Here is a 27,858-nt window from a genome sequence, read left to right on the forward strand (position 1 = left end):
TGGGAAAAATATTCCCATTTATGGATGGAACTCTATTAACGAATGGGAAGTAGAAAATGAGGGAAAAATTACATTCAAATAATTATTTTTGTCATTTCAGAGGAAAAGTGTAAAGCTTGGATCTTAGTCAAAACTGAGATTGAAGCTATGGATTAGGTACAAACGTGCAAGTCTATTTCAAATTAAATTCCTAGTTGATTCTTGCCTTAAAAAGTCCAAAAACGCTATGAGGTGCAGAGACTATAATTAATGGAAAGCAATTTGTAGATATCCAATCACACTTTTTTTTTTTTAAAACATGCAAAACTAATCTCACAGACCTAAATGCAAAATAACAATTGAAAAATGTGTCCTTTAGACTTGATACGAATTTAAATAAAAATGTGTATTGGATCTGCACATTAATAAAGCCTGTTAAGCTCAGTAGAATACTTTTTATTCATCTGTGCTTCATCAAGCAGGTTCACGACCTCTACAGAACTGCAGCAGCTCCCTCTGTTCTGAAAACCGCATGGGGGAAGATGGTAAATATTATTTTGTGATTAGAAAATGTTACTGGAATTGTCATAGAAAAATATTTAATGTGGAGAGTGTGGTTCAGGAATTAAAACATACACAGCAGGAGAAAAAGCAGCATGGAGCAAATTTTACTCCTGGTGACAGGCAAGGAAAATTTAAGGATTGTCTATGACATTGAAAACAATGTGCCATAGTTATACAGTTATCACTGAGCTCATGAAGATACTTAAGCACCTGCCTAACTTAAACCATGTGAGAATTCTCATTGTTTTGAATGAGACAAAATGGACATTTTAAATACAAGCAGATGATTAAATATCTTGCTGAATTGGTATTGGAGAACAATATAGCTGAATGATTTTTGTCGCTGTCAAATAAGCATACATCTAAATAACCAAATGTGTTAAATATCCACATCAATGACATTTGATGAGAAGCACAGGAAACACTTTGTGCAGAACATTATTCTAACATAATACATTAAATACGTGATGCAATACTTATTAAAAGCTCAACACACCAACTATGTAAGCAGTTCCTTTCCTGATTTCATTGCAGTTTGCAGGAGTATGTGTATCCATGCGTGCTTTACTAATAACCAATCTGCCTTGCTCTTTTCACAGATTACACACCGACCTATCTTTGCAGATGTGAGAGTCAAGTGGGTTGGTTAAAATATAAAAAGAGAAGCATGGTGCTGCGTCTCTCATTAAAATCCCAAACATGACAAGGATAGCTAAGAATGTCAAAACAGCTCCTTAACAAAATCATCTCCCATAAGGCTAATTCAAAATCTCTTCTCCTTTTCAAATTACCACCAGTTAAAGGACTCAGAAGACTCCAAGCTCTATTGCAGTCATGGCAAACATTGCTTCTGACTCCCACCAACTGCAGCAAGGTCAAGCCTTAACCATTATTTTTCAAAGTTTTGAATTTGAATGTTTCAGTCCAGCTTGGTTATCTCAGCGATCTGTTGATATAATCATTGATTCTGCAGTGTAATTTTTTCCCATTGGTGAAATATTCTTGATTGGCATATTGTTGCCATATACTTGTATTACATGTTCTGTCATTATCAAATGGAGACAAAGGTAGTAATGATGCCTGTGTCAGCACACACCCACAATTGCTTATGCTCAAATCCTCCTCATCGAGAAAATTCAAATCACCATAAAGGTTCCCTGCAGCTAAATATTGCTTTCGCATAATTGCCAGGAAAGGGCTCCCTAAATTACAGGACAGAATAAATTATAGGAGAATCATGTTCCTTACAATTCAAGGGGGGAATTAACACAGTCTGTAAAGACTCCCAAAAATTACTAATCTGAATTTAAATTCTACATTTAATTGGAGCAAGTTTAACTCAATGAAAAAGTTCTCTGCTCTTAAGAATGTCTGTTCTAGAGAGAAATAATATGAGCTTTCTAGACTTTTAATAGATGCTTTAAACAAGTGTTCTATTGATTATTTACTAAAAAATGCAGTTTTCATTCAGAGCAAAACTTAACAGGAAAATAATATGAACCTCAACAGACTGTTTGAGTTATCTGTCCCTTCTTTAATCTGAGAGATTACTCAACAAAACCAATGCTCATTCAACAACATTCATGAAATCTGTTGTGGATTACCAATATCATCAGTTAAACCTGTTTCAAATTTATTGCTTTCATTCAGGTTAAATAATAAAAGAGTCCATTTGTACCACCACATGTATATACATGAATTCAGCTTTCATCATTCTCTACAGGTTTAATCCTGTGATTTATGTTTTTTAACACAATTTTGGGCAAATCTGTTGAAAAAAATCAGCCAGACTGATAGAAGAGTTAGACCGGATTACTGTGATGTCTGCCATGTTTAAAACCAGCCTGTTCTGTTTGAAGAAAAGGAAAAGTCAAGTATTTTAATACAGTAACCCTGCTTGAAGTTCTAATAATTTTAATGGCTTTAGCAAAGGAGAGCTGAGTAAGGTTGGGCGAGTTCAAAGACAATAATCTTTATTATTAGAAATACGTTAGAACAGCAAAGAAGCAAAGTTTCTTTTTTCTGCTTTTTCTTTAGTCACAGCAGGAATCACTGCTTAGATTAGAGTTTTCTGACGTTTAAACAGTTAAGCAGTGGCTATATGTTAATTTTTTAAATTCATCTCTGTTTTGACTCTCCATCCACCAATATTAAAAAAAAAAAAGGTAACAGAAACAAACACACGCAGAAAATTAAACGTAAAATGCTTCTCTAATGTTTCATATCACAGCTAAATTTTTTCATTTAAATTAAACAAAATTGAATTGAAAGGCTGCACAACATAGCTGAGGGTTTTGCTAATAAGATACAAACCTTTCTGTCTTTATGTTACTGGTTCAAATCCAGGCAAGTCTAGAAACAGCTGAAAGCTTTTAACCACCTGATGGCTATGCGATACTTTAACATGAAATGAGTTTGTCAATCAAAATCCAACTCCAGGAAGTAAGTGTTCCCACCATAAAAATAACCATCACACAACTAGAATTATTTGCAGTCTTCTGAAAGTTCAAAAATTAATGACTCTGTACCTTTTGAACTGATATTTTAGATTAAATGACCTGCGTTGAAGTATGTAAAGAGTGAAATATGGAAAAGTTTACATTGCTGATACATTTGTAAACATAGCTTTCCTAGTAAAAGAGGCTTAAATGACTTTTCTTCCTTAAACCTCCTGCCTCCTCTCTCATTAGCATCAGGTAGTGTAGCGTGTACTAGACTAATTTACACAATCCTGCTGGGGGGTAGAGGAGAGACACACACAAAAAATAGAGTCCTTTATCTGCCAGATGAAGACAGAAAATATTTTAATTTCCATGCTAACAAGCTCCTGAAGAAAAATAAAACTTCTAAAACTTTTGAAGGAACGTCAGTAACCTGTGACACCCTCCTACAATTCATGTAGTATTCTTTTGTGCATATAAATAACTCCTCGCTTCCAAGAATAATTGATCATACTTGAAAAAAATGTTTTTACGAAGTGATAGACACTGAACTTCACCTCCTCTACCAATCAAAAGGCAGAACGTCAATTTAAACTAAAGAAAATGGATAATTTAAAAAATTTGCTTAACTGGAATTTTTTATAATCTCATCAACTTTTTATATTTTAATATAATGAAGATGCCAGAAGCTCAAACAATAAGAGAATGTGCTATAGGAGCCAAACCCAAGCTCAAGAACCAAATTTAAAGGTATTTCCCATCCTAGCACTGAAACAAAACCAGATTACTCTTCCTGGTGCTGATTTTTAGTAAAAGGAGGCTGAAAAATTTTGGCAGTTGAATCACTTTTTTGCAGGTTGGAAACAAAGAGTTAGAGTGAATGGGGTGACATCAGACTGGTGACCTGTGGCAAATGGGGGTTCCACTGGGCTCCATCCTCAGCCCTGTGCTCTTCAACATCTTCATAAATGACTTGAATGACCTTGACTCAAAGGAATACTGAGAAAGACTGCCCATGTCACTAAAGTGGGAAGAGCTGTTGACTCCCTCAAGGGCTGAGCAGCCTTGGAGAGAGACCTGGACAAATTAAAGAGATGGGAAATCACCAGGTGAATTAAATCTAGCAAGGGCAAGCACTGGATTCTGCACCTGGGCCAGGGCAGCCCCAGTTGTGTGTGCAGACTGGGGAACGAGATGCTGGAAAGCAGTGTCCTGGGAAGAGACCTGGGGGTCCTGGCTGATGGCAAGTTGAGCCAGCAGTGCCCTGGCAGCCAGCAGGGGCAACCGTGTCCTGGGAGGCATCAGGAACAGCATCGCCAGCCAGCCAAGGGAGGGGACTGAATACATTTTAAATAATGTCACAGGCTGGAGCTGGGTCATTTTGGAATTCCAAGGAGGATTTGGAAATCAGTCATCTAACCATTCTCTTCCCTTCTTTCACCATGTGAACTCAGACCAGACACTCTCTTTTCAGTGGCACCATTTACCTTGTAAAAACCAGTGCTTCTACAAATCCCAATACTACAATATTTATGTTTAAAAGCTCAGAGAAACAGTGATGCCATTTCTGGGAAAGAGAGAGAAGTAAAATCTAACTTGAGTTCTTATCAGACTGGAGCAAATTAGAGTAATTAACATTTTGAATAATCCTATTATCTTCAGAACTGCACTGGTACTTATTAAGAATCAAAAACCTATTTCTGCTTCAATACTCTACTTCTTGTACATTAAGTGAAATTAATTTCATGGGGACAATCACAGTCCACATTAATGCACATGGCGCAAGTGGCCTTTAAAATGGTGCAAAAACATTTACAAGGTTGCAAAACAACCCTGAATTTTCTGATGTGGCAATTTATTTCTGAGGTAATAAATCCTGCAAAATTATAGAAGATGACTTACAGTGAATTTTCAGAAGATGTCTGAGTACAAACCATACTCTACTCCTCTGAACTAACACAAGATTGGACGCTCCAACTTCAAAAATACCTTTTATTAAGTTTTCCAGCAAGGATGCTCAAAGAGGCAATGATGACATTAATTTTAATTTTCTTCTTGAGTTCAGATTTCAGTTGCTTTTATGTCTTTTATGATATGTTGCTATCAGTCTGACTTTAAAATAAAACAGATTCATTTGTTTAGCTTTTGATAAGCACGTGGCTATAACAAAATCATACAGTCTTACTGGAAGTTAGTGGGAAACGTGGCCTTCAGAAAGAGACTGGGATGTGTTTTAGCACTTGTGCTATATTTCCAAGTATGTTTACATTGCACAAGCCAGCTCAAGTGATTGGCATCTACATCTGAACTCACAGCTTAGCTCAGCCTAAGTTTAAAGATTTCCACAGCAAGGTCTTTCTCTGTTATACACCCTTGCTATTTCTGCATATCCAAAGGGTGTAGCAAAGTGGTTTTTAAGATAAAATGTTCTCAAATTCTTTCCCAACAAGAAAGTTAATTTCCATGGTGGATGTCTTGCCCAAAAGATTTGCTGAACAGAGGCAGACAATCAGCACTCAGAAAATTGCCACTTGTTAAGTAACCACCCTCAATAAAATACAGCTTGGTCTTTAACTTAAACCCTCCAGTTTCACAATCAGTGATGTAAATTGCTGTGAATAGGGGCCAGACCACTTTGCACAATAGGAAAGGGGATGAACAGAGTCGTGCTGGTGCTAAAACTTTAAAGATGATGGTAGAGATGAGATGACATAATTAGGGAGATATTGTGGAGAGTCTAAACAACACGGATGGGTTCTGAAAAATCACTCAGTTGTACCAATAAACTGGCAGAACAAATCAGTTTAAATAAGCTGGAGAGGCAAAGCACAGCTGGAACGACCAATTGATTCATTGGGTCATGATGCACTCATTAGATCAACCTTGTCCCAGCTTTCCTCAGCTCTGCTTACTGAAGCTTGGAGACCTCCCTAGAACCATGCCCCAATTCACTAAGGCCTTTTCCAGTCATTCCTTTTTTCCTTCTGCTCAGTGGAGGAAAAGCATTTGCTTTATTAAAGGCTCTCTGTAGCACTAAGGGGGATAAATGTGCCTCCTAGACCCTAAAAGCAAGATTGAACTTTTCAGTGCAGACATGAATAAGACATAACATGTAATAGCAGTGTATTTTCCAATACTGAAACTCTGGAAATAAAAGATCACAGGTTTCTGAAAGATTTCTTGCAGTTAAGGAGGGATCAGTTCAGGGATGTTCTACAGTCTGTGTTACACAGAGTCGTCACTTCTAGCCGTATAATTAACATAGCAAGACAACTTTTACACAGCTAAGACAAAAATCATGCTTCTTCCCTTCCTTTGCTCCACAACAGCTACATTATTGCAGTTATCAAAGTCAGTTTTTTCCCCTTCCCTGGCTTGCTAGCTGTTCTAATCAGCTATAGAACAGGACTTATGTGGGGAAGGGAAAAGAGTGCTGGTACAAAGGCCAGGTTTGTCCTTCCTTCCTTCCTTCCTTCTTTCTACACAGTAACACATAAAGAAGAAATGGATGTGAGGAAATAGCCTGGCTCAATGTACAGCCTTTAGTTTGGACAGCTGGAGCAAGTAAGTGAGTGAGCAGCATTAGCTTTTGTTCCCTTACTTGGCTGATTAATCAGGACAAGAAGACATACAGAATAGGTGTAAAGGCATATGACAAGAATTTGGACCTGCTTTCCATTTTCCTAAGAACTGCAAAGATGGGAGTGAATGAGATTTAGAAATATGTTGATGCATTGTGCTCTCTTGCCTCCAACGCTTTGGAAGCTTTACTGACAAGTTGTAAAGTCTTTGCTGGAATTCAGCAAGCTGTGATGAGAAGACCTTGCTTTCCAAATGCTTGAAAGAAAGACTGACAACAGACAGACAGAAAAAAAATTAATACACTGCTTCCTGTCAGTCCTTTGAGATTTTTGAATAGCAATTTGGCATCCTTTGCCATTTTAGTAAACTGAGAAGAAATCTAGGTTTGAAAATTGAGAAAGAACTTGAAGCAAACTTGCCTTGGACAAATCTTTCATTATAGAAAATCCAAAATGTGGCTACAAATGTTAGTTAAAGATGCCTTGCTGACAAGCAGAACCATTTATTATCCACGTTCTGTATGTAGCACTTACTGAATAAGGTGTGTGCTAGTGGCAAGAATGTTTGATAACGTTAGGAACAGCTGTGAACATCAATCTGCCACTGCCCCAGGACAGAGGAGTTTCTATTTCTAATAGTTGGCTCCACAACTAGCAGCACCTGTCTTGGGCTTCTCACTTATACTGACCCTTGAGTGGCCCACTTAATGAAAAGGGAAGGAATTCAGCAGGACTCTTTCAGGAGTTAATGAAACTACCTACACTGATGCAACCACAATTTGGGTGGCATGAAGTAGCATAAAAAAGACAATTATATATTATCTTCAGCCTGGATGAAAGGAGTTTTGCTAGTCTTGCTGACTTTGAGTCAGTGAGTGTACATGCTTTTAATCCATAGGCATTCTCTGATGCACTGTGCCTTATTGTGGTGAGCAGAGGGACCACAAAACTGATGCACAAGGGCTGATGCAGCTCTATTAAAGCAGTGAGAGTGCTGGGCCTCTTTGGGGAGAGTCTCCATCTCCACGGAGAGCAGAAGTTCTCTGCCTTGCAGCTCCCCAGGGCCCAGAGTCTCAAGCAGAGCAGGGCAGTTAAGGTTATGATGTTTAAAGGACACAGCAGCTATGTGGGAAAGGAGTCAGAACATACACTTACTACCCAGCTCTGGGCCATCACTGGGCTTGGCTGGAGTTTGCCAGCAGATGTTAGGTTTTAAATATTTGACAGCACAGCCAGGGACACCTGTCTTGACGTCTCACCCTTCATTCACCCATTTAATGCAAAATTTGACCTTGTGTCCTGAATATGCCAGGAGAGACAGGCATAACCCTTTGCTTAATACAACCCTTCTCTGTAACCAGATGTTTTAATACAACCAACACTATTCAAAACAACAAAAACATATCTCATTATTGTCTGAGGAGAAAAATGGGCCTCTGTATAGCACACATTTATATTCTGCAATAAAATTGGCACCTGGTATAGCAAAAAGGAGATCAATGTGCATGTTACATGACTTTACAGACTTCATGTGAATAATGAAAAGAGTATTAAGTAAGAGAAGCACTGAAATTACCACTGTCGATAATTTTTCAAGAGTACAGAATAATTTCTTGAGAAAACAAGAGGCACTATTCATTCCATTCTATCACTTGAGCTCTGCTCTTTTTTTTTTTTTTTTTTTTCCCCTGGAATTAGTTTGGAAAAATTCAAGGATCCCAGCTGTTTAATAATGATGTTGTTGTATTCATGCAAATCCCCCAGACCTTATGTCAACATTTAATTTTACAATAAATATAAAAATAAGGCTAGTAGCATCTGTAGTCCCCTGGGTTGTAGCTGGAAAATCATCCAAAACATCCCTCTCCCTCTTCCCTCCTGAACATCCCTGCTGCTTAGGAGGTAATAATAGTCAAAAGGAAAATGTTAACATTCGTGTGGTGTATTGAGAGAACTTTATAGATATTGACAGTAGTGCTCATGAAATAGATTATATCAAAACACCAAATATATTACCTTTACCCCAGTGGTAAGCTTTTGTAAATTGAAGTCAAATATGTAATCGTTGAACTCTGCAAGGACGATAAAGGCATCACAGAAAGAACTTCACGCACTATGAATTTAGAGAAGAAACTGTTCCCACTAGCCATTTGCTCTTAATGAATTTTAAAGAAAAAACATACTTATTTACTGATTGATACCTCAGAAAGAACTTATAAATTCTGAGCTGTTCGCATAAAGAATGCAGCATCTGTACCTCCCTCTAAAAGATTTGGCAGTGCATTGAACCCCCCGAAAAGCAAAGAGAATTTTAATTGTCATAAAAACAGATGCTTAAATCCTAAGAACCAAGTATGTCACTGAAGAAAACCAATGGATTGTAAATATAATTGGGCAAAAATTACTCCAAAACAAATAAAATAAAATAAAATAATAAAATCAAGTTATATCAAGAATATGGAATTTTAAAGCCACAGTAGAACATTTAATAGAGAAAATTCAATTTTAAAAATAGTCTTCATGCAGTCCAGTAGGAATTTCTTGTAAGAATACATTTCTTCAAAATACAATACTTGTTCCTCAAATGCCAACACAAGAGATTGTTAGGCAGAGTATTAAAAAAAAAATCACTCCTAATTCTGAACCTTGAAAGACCAAAGCAACAGTAGTAGGACTGCCTACTTCAATACACGCAGAATGCTAAAACTAGACATGCTGGAGTCAGTGAGAAGTGCACCAGCCTCCCCCTATGTAGCAGTATTAAAGGGAAAACACTTCAAACACTGGGATTGCTGGTAGCTCCTGGCAGCCCTGATGAATCTCTTGTTTCACCACATCAGTGGGAACTTCCCTGTTAATGTTCAAATGGGTCAGGATTGTACTTCATGCATAAAAAGATGACCTCCACAGTAGGTTTGAAAGGTCGCACCTCTCAGGCAGCCAAAGCCCGAATGGGTGAGTAGGCTCTGGGAGGGACAGCAGGGATGTTTCCTTTGGCTTGGCCCCATGAAGATTCACAATGTGTCACAAAGTCTTAGACTCAAAAGCAGATACAAAGACACATCTGCTGTCTCAACCTAAAGCCTGTAGCAGTAGTTGTGCACCATTTATACAGGTGCTTTGGAGGAAGAATCTGTCCTATAAACTTCTGTATGTCTCAAGCTAACAAAGCCTTTTCTTGCACTCTCAGCTCAAAACATCAGCACTTAACCTTACAAAAGACCTTTCTGTTTCTTTAAAAGAACCAGTAATTTTTGTTGTTCACATTCAGGGACCCCTGTAAGGATTCTAATCCCTGTGCATCTCTTTTCTGGCTTCCTATTGCTCCCCCAGACACTCCACATTCACTCTGCAGACCCCACCCTGTGCTGTGCTCCATTTGTCTCTTTGCAATTTTATATTTTCTCATCCATACTGCTGCCTCTGCCTCAAGCAGTCAACCCTTCTCCCCATTTCCCTACTGCATCCAATGACCTCATACCCCTTCCATCAACTCCTCATTTTCTTCCTTAAATTTTCTTATCCTCCCTTCCCACCTCTTATCATCGCTTAAGAATAGCCAGTAATATTAAAGCAATTGGGCTAATGAAAATCAAACCAAAAAAACATTTCCTGGAAAAACTTTTGTTTTCGCACATTTTTCCCCCTTCATAGAGCTACACATGTTTATAGTAGCTTTGCTTCAGATGTGATTTGTGCTGATTAGATTAGGTTGCAAGATGCCAAGGATAGAGGCTTTGGATTGACTTTTATATTTGAAATGCCAGTCATGTAGGTACGTGTTATAAATGAAAGAATACTAAGACAATAATGAATACAGCAGTTGCATCTCTGTCATATCCTTCACCTTGGAAATGCTGTGAAAGATTTTGAATGGGACTGTGAGTGAAAGGGTAAGTTTATCTTTCTAGTTCCATGTAGCTGGGGTCCCTGAGGAAGTTCTCAATACTAGTGAAAAGCGGAACAGTTTCTCTAAAACCTTAGGGAACTTCTATCAGCCATGCCACATGTACTCCTGCTTTGTAAGTCATTCTCTTTTTTGTATCATTCTCTACTCTGTCTTACTTGCAACTCCCATTGTATTAATTACATTTAGTTCAAGCATTCAGAGAACTGTGTAACAGACATTATGTGTAGAGATATATCAAAAGAAAGTGCATGGATGAGAGACTGGAGATGCATCTGGTTTTCAGCTGCTACAAATGAAGTGCAAACACTGTAGATTTTAGTGGGGCATTAATGATTTCCAAACAGCATCTTTAGCACTGGAACACTGATCCCAGCACAGTTACTTTGGCACCTAACTAAGCTCTCACATAAACTTGGGCTCAGAATGATAAACTTGATCTTGTGGATACCTTTAAGACATCATCAAAACATGAGAAAACAACCGAGTAACCCAATCGGCTCTGAAAAAGTGTGTAAGAACTCCAATAACTGTTAAAAAATAACCGACATTAAAATGTTTGAAGGAAGCCCAGTAAACCTGAGTGCAATATTCCAGCCTGGTCATGCATGTTTGTTCTTTTCAGTATTTATAACTTAGAGGAAAAACGCACAAGGTAATCAAGGAAGGAGTGCACCTTTTAAAATGCAGACTTTAAGTTGATGTCAGGCATGCAGAATTTGCTCTAGCTTTAAACAAGAGGTTATTTTGCAGATCATTTACAGCTGTGCAAGAGATCACAATGCCATAATTTGCCCTGGACTGTAAATGCACTGGATCACACCACAGTGGAGCAGCGAGACCAGAATTTTCTCTTGCACACACACAAAATTCAGTCTCCATAGCCAGCAGTCCCTGCAAGGCTGGCAAAACTTGGAGGTTAGCACACCTCCCCCAGTTCCCAGCAATGCTCCCCAGAGCAGGTGCACAAAGTCTATGGCTTAGAAAGTCTATTCACACCTGTGCCTCCTAACTAATGACCCTTTTTGATTTCTCCTTTTTTGATCTCCTGAGTAGGAGAAATGATGCTGACACAGCAGACAAGCAGGTGTGGCAACCCCAAGGAGAGGATAGAGAGGGCATGTGCCTGTGTGTGTGCCTGCCAACAAACCATTGATTTTGTCCTTTATCTTTTTGCAGGTGACTTCTCAAGGGACTAACAAAAATACTTGCATTTTTAGAAGCTTGTGGTTTCACTGGAGCCATACATACGTCCATGTTTCTTTGAGGCAGGAGGAACCAAGAGGTCCTTGAACCAATTCAGTTAATCCTGATCCTTATATCTGCTTAAGCCTGATCCTAAGTATTTTCTCAAGTCCTTGCACACTGTGATGTCCACGGGTGTCAGCACAAACACTCTCAGCTGAGCTGGATGTTATTTGGCCCGTGGTCTGGAGTGCTGTGGAGGAGCTAAGGAAGGCTATCCTGAGAGATCTGATAGCTCTCAAATCTTGGTCAATCAAGCAAGTATGTGAGGCAGACAGTATATACAGTCTGCTTCGTTTATCGCATACAAATAATCTTCTTTTGAATCTAGCTTTTATTCTGCTTATAACCCTTCTGTAAGTTATTCCTGATTTGTGGATATGTTTTCTGTTTTCAAGATTAATCTCGAGAAGTAGAAATAAACAGTTCTCCCAAGTGTCATCCATAAACTTCTGAATTTCATTGTTTATTCATTATTCTGTCTGGGAGCCATGTAAAAATCCTTGTTGTTTGGTAAGGGAGCTAATATATTTCACACAAAATAATGATGCATACCACATGATCAATAGTGTGTAACAAATATTTTTGTTTGCACAAATACCTGCATTTTTACCAAGAAAAGCCATGTAACAAATAGGCAGAGTGACAAAAAAATCCTGTTTGTATTTAATAGCAATAAACACTCCTGCTAATGTGGTTTGACTGGATACGGATTCTGAACTCAATTGGATGTTTATACTCACAAATTCAATGTTGTGTGATTAATGTATAAGATCCTATGGGCAGAATATGTCATATTTGAAATAATCTGAATGGATTCAGTTTAAAGTCATTTGCCAATAACTTGTAATCAGTATATAATCTTTAATGATGATATTGCTGAACTTTGCCCATAAACCAATAAGCAGTTTAAGAGCTACTTCTATTTCATAAATTAAACATTATCTGGATAAATACATGTCAGTACAGAAGCATTTGTGTCTCATATCTTTTCCTTGATTTAAATGGGTTCATCCAATATCAGCTAGGTAGTGAACTTTGAAGCAGAGTCCACTGTAATAATAGTAAAGTTTAATGATGCATAGCTTTGTGAGACTGACAAATTCCCAGCCAAAGTATTGATTCCCGGAGAATTTATGAAGCACAGGCTCTGTTCTATGTCATTATGGTCCATTTTTGGCTGAAAGAATCATGTAAAATAGATTTTTAAATGAGTGGTAATAGCCAGACATAAAGAAGGTATTGATGTGTGTCATGAAGGGTGAAATAGCATGCCAGGTAAAGGCATATAACAAATTGCAAACAACAGTGCTGAAACTCCTGCAAATGTAAATTTGTTTTTAGTTTTAATCAAACCTTTGTTTCAGCAAGTACAAATTTTGCCATGGAACTGAAAAAAGCCCACCCTTTGAAAAAACGTAATTATTTACAGTTCGATTTCATGCTTCACATTGGACTGTGTCTATAAAATGCATATCTCTCTTACAGACCTGTTAATCAATATGAATTGTGTACTACATTACAACAAAACTACATCTGAGATTATTAGGGAAAAAATCAAATGCACATAGTTCTGCTTACTTGAGCAATATGTGAAAATTAATAGCTTGAACCTCCACAGAACTGGCTATTAAAAGACAGGACACCTTCTTTTTCTTGATTTCTTTTTTTAAAAGAGTTTTAATAATACTCTCTGAGGTATTTTCCAACAAGGTAAAACCAAATTAGGGCACAAATCTGAAACAGGAATAAAATCTGAAACTGCAAAGGAACTGACAAAAAGATGGGGAAAGAGAACTTGTTGATTGGGTTACTGGGGCTTTAAAAGAAAGTAACACTGCATTTTAATTGCATTCCAGCAACCCCTTTTTGATCTAGCAAGAGGTCACCTAGGTCTAACAATGCAAGGGACCTTCGTGGTCCAGATGTAAATATATCTCCCACACACCCAGAAGCACCCTGAGAATTAGCTAAATCCTCCTCAGAGCAGCTGCTTTTCAACAATTCAGGAGTTTACCAGCCTAATAAAAAAAGTAGCTAGCAGGAAAAAAGGCTGACAGTCTCAATAGGCTCTTCTGTGCCCTAGTGGGGCTGAAGATCTCTTCAAGGTCTTACTCAACACAGAACAGAGGGCTCTGAACTGGCACACATCTATCCCACAAACAAGCTGCAAAACCCACAGAGCTCATTCTTTCCACAAATGGTTTTCCCAGGCAGAATGCAAGTTGATTCAAGGAAAGTAGGTTGCATCCAGGTGCAAGGTTAGAACAAATAGACTTTCAAGCTCAGAGAAGCAGGGGGGAAAAAGCTCCCCCCTGTCATACAGTCTAATAGTAGTACTATTTATTCACTTCCAGTTCAAATCTTACTACTTTTGTATTCCATACGTTCACTGTGATTTCTAAAAGCAGATTTCTAAATGCAGCATTTTTGTCTCATTTTTTTTACAATTTCAAGAGTCTGACTGGACATACCGAAAACATGAATGACAGCAATTTCACTGCCTTTTTTAAAAAAAATTCTTTTTTAAATTAAGTTTTCACAGGACATTTCACTTTAATTCCCATCTCCAAGCCTTTTGCCAGTGAATACTTTTAAAATTGCTGTAATAGAACAACTTTTATGCATTAATGAGCAAACATGTAGTAAGAGAACATAATTATTGTACCTGACTGCAACAAATCAACTTTACTAAAACAGAACTGTCCTTTTATCAACAACTTTAACTGCTGAGAGGGGAAAATAAGTCTATTTAATGGCATATTAGATTCAGTAAATAAGCTATTCTACAATTACTAACTCACTTGATGACAGGTGTCCAAAGAACCACCTTTGATCACTGACAAGGCCCCACAAAATCATATGAACTATGATAAATACCTATAATTAACAGTATGAAGTTATTTCTGACCTACAGCAAATGGATGACATCATATTCAACAGAATTTTCAGTCTGTTTACTCACTGATCCATTTGTTTCATTTGGGCTTTAAGTTTTCTGGATTGATTTTCTAAACTTCATGCATCCATCTTCATGTATAAAAAGAAATTTACAGCATAACTTAATTTTAATGTATAACTACTGCAATTTGAACATGCATTTTTATTTTAACATTGCCTTTGTAATGTTACTGTCCAGTTTTTACATTTGACTGGCCACACAAAAAAATAACCCTACTGAACACTCAAATGGAATGCATATTACTGAACTACTTGTATATTCCCACATCTTTGCTGTCAGGATAGATCCATAACCATTTTTTTGCTATAAGTGAAAGATACTCTAGCTAGCAAAATAAAAACCTAGTCAGTGTTCCTCACTTGCCCCAAATTTCACTAAGAAAGTGCTCTGGGAATTTATCCTTTCCAGGCTAAGCTAAACTGGATTTACAGTTTAAGTGCAAACAAGTAGACAGTTATTACACATCAATAGTCTGCGGATGTAAAGCTCCATATGTCATTTATTTGTGTGTGTAAACTCTCAGTTATTTTCCTGAAAACCCAACTTCAGTGGAGTTATCACAGATTCATATTTCTGTAAATACTGTAATTTTACATCAGATTTTAACACACCAAAAATTTTTTGGCAGGGTAGGAAAGAAACACTAGTGATAAACTGAAAAGTACCAATGGCTAGAATGAGTAAATTTCAAGTTTGAAGAAAACACACAACCTCTCTGAAAACGAACTGCAGGCCCAGCACAAAGAGGGTGCATTGGAAAATACCCCTGGTCACACTTGTAGGAAGTAAAGCAGAGCCTTCATCCACATGAACAGTCAAAAAACCCCTGTCTGGCTTTAGGGTATTGGTCAAATGAAACAGCTATTTAAAGATACCAGTGTTGAAACCAAAAATGTTTAAATATTCTTTGTCTTTATAAAACTGTCACTTAAAAAGGCAGACTTCACAGTTAACATTAGAAACAAAGTCTATTCCCCTGCAAGTTTCCATTGGTCTGTATTTTATTTATGGACATAAATGAACAGAACAGAGCACTCAATCACTGCACCACAATGTCAATCTTTCACTTTTACTTTGTGCTTAGCCAGACTTTTTTAGTCTGGACTGATGTAATGCAACCTCCAAACCTTCCAAGGTTCACCATGCTCTTGTCACTCAGTAGCACCAACAAGCAGAGTGGTGTCTGAACACACTTGCTCATTGTTGTTACAGCTGGTGTTGCAAATGCAAGCCCTGAAAAAATGCTGCTTGTCTGGGAACTCCTCATTAAAAAAAAAAAAAAAAAAAAAAAAAAAAATTGTTGAGTATGTTGGGCCATTGATTTCACACATGCTGTACTAGGTTTAGGGGAGAACAAAAACTACCTTCAGTGAACAGAGCTGCTTTTAGCTGCAGCTACAAATCAAGGGCACCAAGCAAAAGTGTAATTCCTAAAACCTCCAAGGAGAAGAACACCGTGCATCTCACAGGAAAACACAGACCTTTGTGAGGAAAGGTTTCTTCCATCTGCATTCTAAGGTACACAATATGAGTTTTGGTAGAACCTACCACATAGAAAATTCTGTTTGATATATGTTTACTTCACATGACTTGTACCTCCTTTAGTGGAAATAATGTAAAATAATAATTCCCACAGGATATACTTTTACTCTCATGAATGGATATAAGCAAGCTGCTTTCCAAAGGAAAAGCAGGTCACAGCTTACCTAACACGATTCACTACAGAGGTTAAGGGGAATGACTGCTTTCTGCATGACCAGCTTTTCCCTGTTATTTCTCATATATACTGCTCTCATCAAACTGGAATGTGAGATCTAGATGATGCTGTCATGGGATCTTCTTTGATTACATAACTCAATAAAAACTATAGCTTAAGCAATACACAGGAAGTACCACACCATACGGCTATCTATCATAGTTGAACAATGTTAAAATTATATACAACCATATCAAAGGACCAGCAAATTCTGTTAAAACCTTTGAAAATGAAGACCTATATAGACTTTTCAGAATAAAGGATGGAAAAGACCAATATAAGACACCTAGCCCTTTCTGGTTTGTCTTTGTTGTTGTTTTGGTTTTTGGGTTTTTTTGTTTGTTTGGGTTTTTTGTTTTGTCTTGTTTTTGTTTTTGTTTTTTTAGGGTATTTTTGCTTGGATTTTTTGGTGGGTTTTTTGGTGATTTTTGGCTTTTTTTTTTGTGGGGGATTTTTTGTTGCAGTTTTTGGGTTTTTTTTTGTTTTGTTGTTTATTTGGTTTTTGGAAGGGGTTAGGGGTTTTTCGGGGTTTTTTTGGGTTTTTTTTTTGGTTAGTTTTGTTCTTTTTTGGTTTGTTTTGTTCTTTTTTTTGTTCTTGTTTGTTTTGGTTTTGGTTTTTTTGTGGGGCATTTTCTTTGCTAGTCAATAATAAAGGTATGGCCTATAATCTCTGCTGAAAATAGGAAGTCATAAAAACTGTAAAAGTAAAGGAGTAAATACAAATAATATTTTATAATACCATAATGCTAGGGTACACTTAGTCTCCCCAGGAATGTATGTGAAAGAAATTTACAAAACTGGTTTAAAATTATTATTGTTTATTTTCTAAAATGTTTCAGAGTCAGGCTTAGTAATGATGATGAATATATCTTGCACAAATTACAAATATTCAAAGACAGAATACCTTTTATATTTTATTTCAAATTCTCTAAATATCTAATGTATGGAACTAAAATAATAACAATGAACTCTTCAGATAACATATTCCAGTACATATGTTCCATGTAGCTACACACTCAAAGCATGTATATGCATGTATATGCATGTATACATGCTTTGGCAACGTATACAATAAAAAACATCGAGAATATTCACAAACAAAAGAAGTTGGAAGATTCACAAACTTGTAGGAAACTCCACAATAAAAAATAAAGTGTGATCACCACCATCTCTTTAAAAGTTATTTATGTGAAATAAAGCATTCTGTTTTCCTGACAAGTGGAACACTTACACATGCAAGGTTCTCAACTTTGTTTCGTCATTTTCAGTTTATTACAAATGCTAACTTCTCTTTTACTTACAAAGATGTACTCCAGACATATCATACTATATAAAGAATATCAAGAACATTCCTTCACTGATATCTGTATCTATATGTCAATACAATGGCTTTGTAATGAATGTGTTTTAGGATGTGTGTGTGTTATGGGGGGCAATTATCTTGTCAAGCGTAAGACATACTGAAGAGAAAAAGAGTGCAAATTGCACTCGATAGCCTTAAATGCAGTATTCTGCTCATAACACATTACACGTACCCCTGGAAATGGGCCAAAATGAACTCTTCCCCGAGGTCTGCATTTTGTGCATGATAAGGAATTATCAGTCTCACGTTATATAAATGCAGGTGACAGCCTATGTGCTACAATAATGCAGATATAAACCAAAGTGATGATACAAAGCTCTCTATTAGATGTAGATTAATGTCACTAAACATTATTTTCCTAAGGTCATGGTCTCCAGCATACTTCTGGTTTTGGCAAGGCTACATTATTGATAAAAACGCTCCCACTCAAATATTATAGAAGACCTACTACTCAGCTTGACTTGCTATTTTTGCTTTCTGAAAGATAATGTGATGTCACTGTAAATGCAAATCTAAAGCATTCATTTCTGTTGAAAAACACCCAAACATCTTTAGACTTTTTACAAAAAACAAACAAGCAAACAAACAAAAAGTGTATTTCCACAGTGCTCACACTGATGAAGTTTAATAAGGACTAGAACAAGCTTTTCAAGTATAACACTAAGTACATCCACTCTGGAAAGGATGAGTTACATAAATCACCTACCACTGCAAACACAAGATTTTGTGTGCAGTCCTCCCTCCACCCATCATCATCACTCTATCAGATCCTTTGGCCCTGGACAAGGCTGTGACCATCCTTCCCCACATCAGTGATGATCTGGAGAACGGGTAAGAAATGCATGTGTGCAATCACAGTGGTTAGCACAACTGGGATGAAAATCCCAGTGACCTCACCATTGCCACGTATCTTTGAAATATCATAGCACAAAATGTTGAAAGAGAGTTAAAAGAAGGCTAGTGAAATACATTTGGGATATTAATTGAATGTCCTCTGAAGCGTAGGCAGTAGTGTGGTGAAGGGCATGAAAATTTCTATTTGCAGAAATATCCACAAGGAAATAAAAAAATTGTCATCATGGCTAGTTGGAGGCAGGATTTCACACCTCCACACAGCAATACTAAAAGTCTAAATCAAACCATTTAATCTATTAGGACCGTGTTCTGCCACTGTGCAATGCACAGAATTGTTCAAAGTTCAGGAGGTATTTTATAAAGAATATCAGTGTCAGAACATCAGTTCTTACCTGGCAAAAGTTTTAGCAATCTCATTAGAGAACTACTGAATATTTATTTTTTAGTGTCTGTCTGGTTCAGGAGGTAGAATATTAAGCAGTTTCTCTCACATTACAACAGAGTATTTGCTTATTCTTCAAGATAAAGATTTCAGTAATGATATTTCATATTCTTTTCAAGTCATAAACATGGATGTTGGTTCCCTCTTGAAAAAGCAAACAAATTTAATAGGTGGAAAAGCCAATTAAACCATTTCCAGAATGTCTTTTTCACCAAAACAGATCTATAAGACTCCAAGGGCCTGATTCTCCCTTGATATGCCTTGTACAATTTCCCACTCCCTTTATATACATTAATAAATGAGCAGCATGACGCTAGGTTGTGACAAATAATTCTGCTCACCATCAAGTAACATATTACATCATCTTTTGGACTATTTCTCATCTTGGCCATTTTGAATGGCAGGATTTTGGCAACTTGTCTTCTACTGAAATACAGAGCAAACACAACTGTGTCTTTCCAAGGGTATTTTTTCCTTCAGTCTTGTCAGATGCCATAACACCTCACGGTGCAAGACAGACTAAAGTCATGTCAATCTCTCAGTTATTCACTTCTAATCACACAACTTTATCTTGGTTCCCAGACTACAGCTGCCTGAGAAGCCAACACAGCGCTCCCGCTGTTCCTGTTCCCACATGAGCAAAGCAAAACCGGTCCCTTATCTCCACTTAGGACACTGAATATAAGCAGGGTCGGCACATGTTGGAGAGGAGGAATTTAATTTTTATGTGCTTGCAAACTACTGCAGTAGTTTACCAGTCTCAGTGCTGTATTTTTGATACCTCTTTGTTCTTCATCCCCTGGAACTGTAAAGTTTTCTGAGGTGGTTAAAATGCTTCTTTTTAAGTCTGTACTTTGTACTTGACTACAGTTGAGAATTGTGATCTTACAGTGACTAGATAAGAGTACTGCTGCCTCAGTTCAAGTCCAAGATAGGTAGTCTGATAATCCACAAACTCTGAGTAGCAGGCAGCTCTCAGAATTTAATTCCAGAGATCAGTGTGTCCAGGCAAAATGGGCTTATGAATCTCATCAAGGAAATAGTCACAGTTACTCTTGGTTATCAGCGCTACTGCAAGTTTAATTGTTCTCAAGGCGTTCAGTTTCTATGTGGATGACTTCTAATTGCTGTTGCATCAGAATGAATAAACAGTTCTTGGGCAAAGAACTATGATCCCAGACAGACAGATACTGCTGAATACTGCTCAAAGCAATCTGCACTGCACACCTGCATCTATGGAGGGGTTTTAAGTGTTTTATATTAAACACCATCAGTAACCCCTTCTTTGAATCCACAGGCAATAAACAGAGTATTTGAAATAACTGAAATTTCTTTACGTGTTCCTTCACCAATCTGTCTACAGGTTTGATGTATAGTCTTTAGCAAATAACCCTGATGGGAGCGGTTCATCAAGTTAACTATTTTTTTAAATTAATTTGAGCTTAGCTTTGATGTTTTGCATGTTTGCATCTGTTCTTATATTGATATTAGAGAAAAAATTAGGTTCTGGGAGCCTGGCTATGTTTTGTTTCTGTTTTACTTTTCAACATCTATTGCAAAATTGTATAAAGTTTTCTATTAACCATGTGAACTAAAACAATATGAACTAGAAATCAAATAATGTCAAATGCATAGTTAACTTTTTTTGTCAATATCAGTGCAGAATGTGAACAATTGATTCAACATTTGTAAAAAAGCAGAAATGAAAGCAAAGAGTTAGGAATTGCTGCTCCGAAATAGAAAAATTAATTCTTATTAAGCCTCTCTTACCCTTTTTTTTTTTTTGTCTAGTTGCTTTGTCCAGCTTTTTGATGAAAGAGTCATGTTGAAAGAAATACATAATTCAGACATCCTAAAGAGTATTTTCACAAGCAAACTTTCTTTCCAGTTGTGTCAGTCTTTCAAAATCTCTCTGCATCTGAATATAAACCAGGGATAAAATCCCATTTAGTCTTAACTTTAAATGAATCCACTAAAAGAATTTTAAATGTAAAACCTGAACTTGACAATTTCGAATTTTGGAACCTGGTTTTAGCCTTCTTCTGAAAAGGTCTTAATTCAAGGATGGATGTGAAGGTCTAGAGAAGAAGTTTTAAATAATTAATGGGTGTGGGACAGGGTGATACCTAGGAGGAAGGCTTCACAGTCTGCTTTGGGGATGAGTCAGTCCAACCAAAGCTAAACAGATGATACAAACTCCACCAAGTGACTAAGACTTGGTAAATTCTGCTAGTGTTAAGATTTCCATTGTAATTACATCTTCTCCTCAAATAAACAGTATGATGCTCATTTAAAATAAATTAACCTGTTATTTCATCTAATGCATTTGAAACTGGAGTACTCTCCCCAAGTAAGCAATTGTTGCTTTACTTGAGCAGTCTGTATATCTTCAGTGATGGCAGAGAGGAAGTGTTCTGCCTGAAACATCCTGGCATAGTCTCAGCTGCTAAAGTAAAATAAATGATAACCTAAAGGACAACTCCCTTTTTTTGCACCTATGAACAATTAAATGTACTGCTGGCTGCAATGCTATTGCTCCATTCCTCCCAGAGCAGCACTACTTAATGCCTCCTAACAATTACAAAAACAAGTAAGTCAGGATCATCCTGAACTGGATTGTGCTAACACACAGCTGAGGATAAATTTGGCCTTGATGAGTCTCTCTTTACTCAACACTTCATGTTGTTTTATTCAGCCTGTCCCATTTCTTGCTTAATCTCACCTGGGATTATTCTGACTCCTGTAGGCTGGCCCGGAGAGAGACACCAAAAAGTAGTTTTTGGTGTACTGAATGCCATTTGTGTGCTGTATATTCGTACTTGTTCACATACTCTCTTTCACTAGCCAACAGTTCTCCAAGGGTTTCTGTATTTCCAGCATTCCCATTGTCTGCATCCAAGGCCCATTAAATCACTCACTAAAATTTGCCTTCAGCTACATCTTACTGCACAAACACACACTGCAAATGACCTTTGCTTAAAAGTGCACAGGACCCTTTATATATATCAGAGAACTACAATTCTGCACATGATTTCTTTAATATTGTACCCTTGACCAGAAACTGAAAGTCATTTGTCCACAGTTTGAAGCTACTGGTCAGACAACACTGCCAAAAACCCTTGAGTTCTGTTCAAATTGGGTTCAACTCCCATTTCCTATTACTGTGATTGATACATCCTGCACGAGGAAAACACAGCTGAAGCATTAACTATTTAATGGGAAATGGTAGTTCAGCTTCACATAACTTTCCTGCTTTCTGTTTCTCTGGTTTTGTTGGTGGCTGTGAGTGTGAGTGTGCATGCACACACCTAATCTCTGCAAGATTTCAGAAATTCTCTCCAATCCTCCTGGTCTACTCTAGTGAGCATCTCATTAAGCCTCTGAAGGGCTCACGTGTGTTTTACTAACCTTGACATGTTACACAGTCTTAGGAAGGCAAAACACAAATTGTCAAAACCATCAAAGGAATAGTTTTTTAAATTTTATATAATTTGGAAAATTTTAGTGGTAATTAAAAACTCAACCCTGCCTCCTCCCCCCCCCCGACCCCCTCAGCCCCCCCCCAAAAAAAAAAAACCCCAAACCAAACAAAAAAAAATCCTAAACAAAAACAACCCAAAACAACAAAATGTCTTGAAACAGGCAGGAACTTTTCCTACTCTCACAAACCCAGAAATGAAAATTCACTTTTGAAAGTCCACTTTGTCAGCTTTTCATGGTTAACAGAAATTATAAACCATGGACTGTCTTGCAAACATGTATACACACTTCTTTTCATAATGTCTGATTCAACATTCTGTCATCTGGAAAATCTCCCACTGACTTCAACGCACTTTTACCTAAGCAAGGTCTGAGTAAAGAATGTAGAATACAGTCCATAAGCTTTAAAAATACACTGTGTACCTTTGAGGAGGATAATCTTTCTCCCTTTATACACCCTGTGCCAAGTTGGACCTGGCACTGACAGGATTTTTGCTATCAGACAATAGGGACTAGGTTAAAAATAGTGTAGCCATGAGAAAGCAATGATTCTGATTAGGTAAATTCCATTGAACTCTTTCTAGTAAGCATTATTCAGGTCATGAATGCTAATTTGTCCTGCAGGGGGCTGTGGGTAATTACCCAGAAAAACTATCAGCTTTATTGAGTTGCTACAAAATAGTATTACTGAATGGAATGCTCTGTAAAGGGACACAACCTTGATATGCGCCTGTAGAACTGAACAGCCTTTTGCTGAAGAGATCATAAGCTGAACCAAAATAATAGTAACTTAACTTTGGATTAGGATATATTCTAGGCCACTTTTATGTTTCTCTTAAGTAAAATTAACATGCAAAATTATGCAGCACAGAAGTGCCACTATGACACCTAGAGCAAATTTAGCGTTCTGCATATTTAAAGTTGCGTAGAATCAGAACCATCTTAAAAAAATTAAGCAAATGTGGCACATTGGCTGCATTCCAGCAGTCACATAGAACTGCTGACATTAGTAAAATCTAGATAATTTAGTCCCATATGGGAATCCATACCACAATTATATTGTCCCTGTTCTGACACAGTCCTGATTTTGCACTTCTTTAAACCTAGCTTTTTATAATTTTAATTCCCTCCACCAATAAAGCAATTTGCATTCACACAGCCTTCTCTGCTAAGTGAGAGTGAAGAAGAAATCTGTTACATGACCTTGGTCTGTTTTGCAGTTGATTACAAGGAAACAAAGTCTTCAGCTAAACTGTTCTCTCATCTGTTTTTAATTGATGTAGAACATTGCACTCCAAACTGTAGCAGAGAACTAAACAAGTAGCATGCCATGGTAGGTGACAATTCACTTTCAGTTAAAGAATGCATATGGGAAGCAAATTCTCTTGCATGAAAGGAGATGCAGCACACACAGTGGAAGTTTCCCCAGGTATATACCTGGGAAACACATACACGTGCTGCTCACCTGGCTTCCTAAGGAACTACCAAGCGCCCCAACTGAATCTTACAGCTCTTTAAGCATCAGCCTGACTCACTGGGCTCAGTGATAGCATGCTCAGGGTAGAATCAATCCTCAATCCCTGTGTGTCCTCCAGCCACTGTCTGGGCTCCTGGAGCCCCTGGTCAGAAACACTGCTATGATCCTTCCTGCAGGCATCCAAAGATCGGTTGGCTATTGGTAAAGTGACATGGTACTGCCAGAAGCATTAGAATGGGTAGGTTTATACAAAGGAATGGCAAGAATGCAGAGAGGGGTACAACCAGATATTTTACACAGCTGTACCAAAGTAAATTAAAATAATTTCCTTTTCGTTTTGACTCAGTATAAACTTCCAGGCAATAAGGACCACACCTGAGCACTGTCATGCTCATCACTGCACAGGCAGTTGGAGTCCTCAGCTAAAGGATGTACCAGCAGAGACTGACATTTCCACTCAGGTTCTCTTCTTTGACAACTGAGATCTGCTCCATTTTAATTTGACAAATCTATGGCAATTAACACCCATTGATTAAATGGCCCTTATCCTAAACATTTAATGGCAAAAATTAGTTGCAAATAGTTCTTCAAAAGCACTCCAGGTAGAAATGACATGGATCAGATTTTATTTGTTACTACTTCTGACATTTTTAGGTACCATGACAGAACAAAAACAAAGCATGTGAAGAGTATGATAACATTAAAATTTAATATAAGGAACATAAAAATTATCCTCATGATTCTTCTTAATTTCTGGCAGTGCTGGACACAAGACTTCTTAAAATGTAAGGCTGTGGCAGATAAAAGGAGTATTTTTTTTTTTAAATTTCAGTAACAATGAAGAAACCAGCAGCAAAGTTTGCTTATTATTTTAATAAATGATCTGACACTCCCTTCTTTTATTTCAATTTCTCTTGTTTTCCATCACTTTGCACTCTCCAATTATTTTTTTCTTTTTTTTTTCCACACAGTCTCCAAATAAATTCATTTCCTTTACTCAACAAAAGATTAACCTTCTCACAGAACCAGCACTGCTGAGATTGGCTACTGTAATTTGTTTGAAGGATTGATTTAATGTTCAAAACATTGGAACAGCAATGTTTGTCATTAAAATAAAATATTGAACATAAGTTTGTGTTGGACATGATATTAATTAATAATGTTTTTCAGTGCCTCGCTTTCCATAAAAGGTATGAGGTTTGAATCAAATATCAAAATGTAACACTACACATTTTGCTGAAAAAGGTTCAGTTTTGTTCTAAGTGCTTGAATGTAGCTGTAGAAGTTTCCCATTCTATATTTTTACATTTGATTTTTAAAAAATATTACTTATTTTGAAAGTTTTCCTGCTTTGTTTTGACAAAGAATTAAAATCGTTTCATCTTCACAATTAACTGTTTTATAAGTGTCATGAATAAAATCAGCTATGAAGAATGACAAAAAAAAAACCAACTATGAAGTTAAATTTTTCTGGTGTATTAAAAAGGAAATACTTTTTTCATTCTTTTAGCACCTTGACAATAACAGAATTGAAAAGCAAAATTCCACCCCAATCTGTTGTGACTACTGGCAAATCTCATTTTCACAGTCACTAAAACCCGTAAGCAATCATGATAATTCTGCTGCTATTTTATTTTTTTTTAATGCATGAGATGAGAAATGCACAACCACCCCATATTTATATTCTTAAAAACATCATATTGTTTCTTCTTGTGGTTCTTTCAAGAGAAGATTAACACACTACTTATTAATGAAAAATACCAGCTATGAGGAGAGTGGACAAATATAACATTAGTTAGTCCCTGTTTCCAAAAAGTTTTCCAATAAACCTTTTTCTTACTCCATTTACATGTGAAATATACTTTCCCCAGTTTCCAGCTTACAGATAGGTGCTCCAAAATATAATTATCATTGTGTATTTTGTCTTCACAGTAATATTAATTTCCCAAACAAAGATAATACTGCCAGAGTACATAAGATTAATTTTACTGTTAAGTCATTAGTCACTACTTTGTACTCATTCTAAAAAAAGGCAGGAAGCATTAATCTGAGTGTATCACATGGGATTGTTGCTCATTTTAAGGAAAGGTTAAAAGAAGCTTTTTATTTCCTTAGGGGCATTAACATAAAGAAAATATAAACACACTTACAGCAACCCCAACAAACTATAAAAGTCTGGTTTTTAATTCAGGCTGTGAACAACAGAGAGCCATTTCTCATCATTCCTGAATGTCCTGTGCAGTAGAAAGAGTCTAACAAGGATTAAAAAGGCCACCATACGCATGCACTTTGCTAAATCCCTGCATGCCATTCTAGGGTGACTGTACTGTCTGAACAAGTTCTTTCTGTTTTCCTGTAAGAAATAGCTGGCTCAAACAATTCATCTGATCAGGGAGGCTCAGACAGAGAGTGTGCCAGCCCAACTATATGCAGTCTAATACTCTTTCCATGAATGACAGTTAAAAAAAACCTTTTTTGCCTGAATGGTCCTCCATAGGATGTGGAAATAGGCTCAGCTAGGGAAGGGAGGTAGGGAGGGTAGGAAATCAGCACCAAACATCACTGTTTAAGTCCTACTGGCTACCTGTCTTTTACTACAGTGCAAGCAGACAGATTTACAGTAAATTAATATGAACTCACCTGTCAAAAAGCTCTTTATTCTGCATCTGTTACAAAGCAGTTATCTGAAAAGGGCAGGAGGTCAATGAAATTGCACAATGGCAATAGGACGGTGAAAGAAATGCGGGGGGGGATCCTTGCTTCTTCTTATGATCAGCCATTTCTCATGTGTTCAGCTGTTTTGAAAGATTAAGATGTGGAAATGTCAGAACTGGTCTGCTAAATAAAGCCACCAAAATGTAGCTTGGATAATAATTATTCCACTAAGGAAGAGAGGGGAAAAGAGGCATTTTACCATTACTATTGCAGAACCTGTAGACAGACAATAACTTCACACAAAAGATACAATAATCATACTGTACACATATATTGGTCTGACTGCATTGAATACATAAGAAACCCATGTAAAATTTACTGAGCACAATCATTATGTATGTTCATATATATGTATATATAACATCATTTAGTATGTTCAAGAGACTCAAGTTATTCACATCAAGATCTGAAACCAATTGCAAACTAATTCAGCTTCATATTTCACCTTGCAGAGGTTATATGAGTAACAGACATACAGAAATAAATGAGAAATCCTATTTTCTATATGCCAGTTGAAATGAAGACTATCTCACTAAGAGTTTCCCTGTACTCCTCTGGCAGTGAACTCAGTGCTTGGCTGGAGAGATACTTATCTACAAAAATAAAAGTTTTACAAGTCTTCCAACCAACTGGCCTCTAACCTATCTTTCTTTGAAAAGACAGAGTAAGCCTCAGGATTGTGAAGCTTATACACAGAAAGCAGCTTTCAAAGTATTTACAGGCCATGTACAAAGCAGCAAGTTGTAATGTGAATTCCCCATTACTATCCCACTGAATACATTTCTGCTTTCCCACTGGAATCTCTTCTTGGTGACAAATGACTCATTCTTCATGCCTACTCAGTTCTGACCTCACCTGAACACATCATTTGCACCAAATACTGCAAAGCTTTCCTAGTTTTGTGATGTGGTCAAATTTCAGACAGCTCAACTGTCTTTACTTAAAAGAAGAAGTGATGATGTTCGAGAGACCTCAAAGGCAAGATGCTTTATACAGCAAGACATCCTGCCCTTGGTGTAAGTGTCTTGTGATTTGCCCATTTTATGAATTATGCTCCATCATGTGTGCCTGTTTTTATAATCTGACAACTG

General features: G+C 37.1%; 1 protein-coding gene across 1 annotated transcript in view; it reads right to left on the reverse strand.

The window, feature by feature from the left end:
• Nucleotides 1–27,858, reverse strand: part of ADGRL2 (adhesion G protein-coupled receptor L2) — a 313,675-nt gene that overhangs the window by 252,017 nt on the left and 33,800 nt on the right. The window contains exon 3 of the mRNA XM_066192572.1: nucleotides 26,693–26,847. The gene's annotated coding sequence lies outside the window, so the exon portion shown is untranslated. The remainder of the gene's footprint in view (nucleotides 1–26,692; nucleotides 26,848–27,858) is intronic.

This window comes from Chamaea fasciata, unplaced genomic scaffold (genome assembly GCF_029207755.1).
Source record: "Chamaea fasciata isolate MVZ Bird 193981 ecotype frontalis unplaced genomic scaffold, bChaFas1.0.hap1 SCAF_10, whole genome shotgun sequence".
Taxonomy (NCBI): domain Eukaryota; kingdom Metazoa; phylum Chordata; class Aves; order Passeriformes; family Sylviidae; genus Chamaea; species Chamaea fasciata.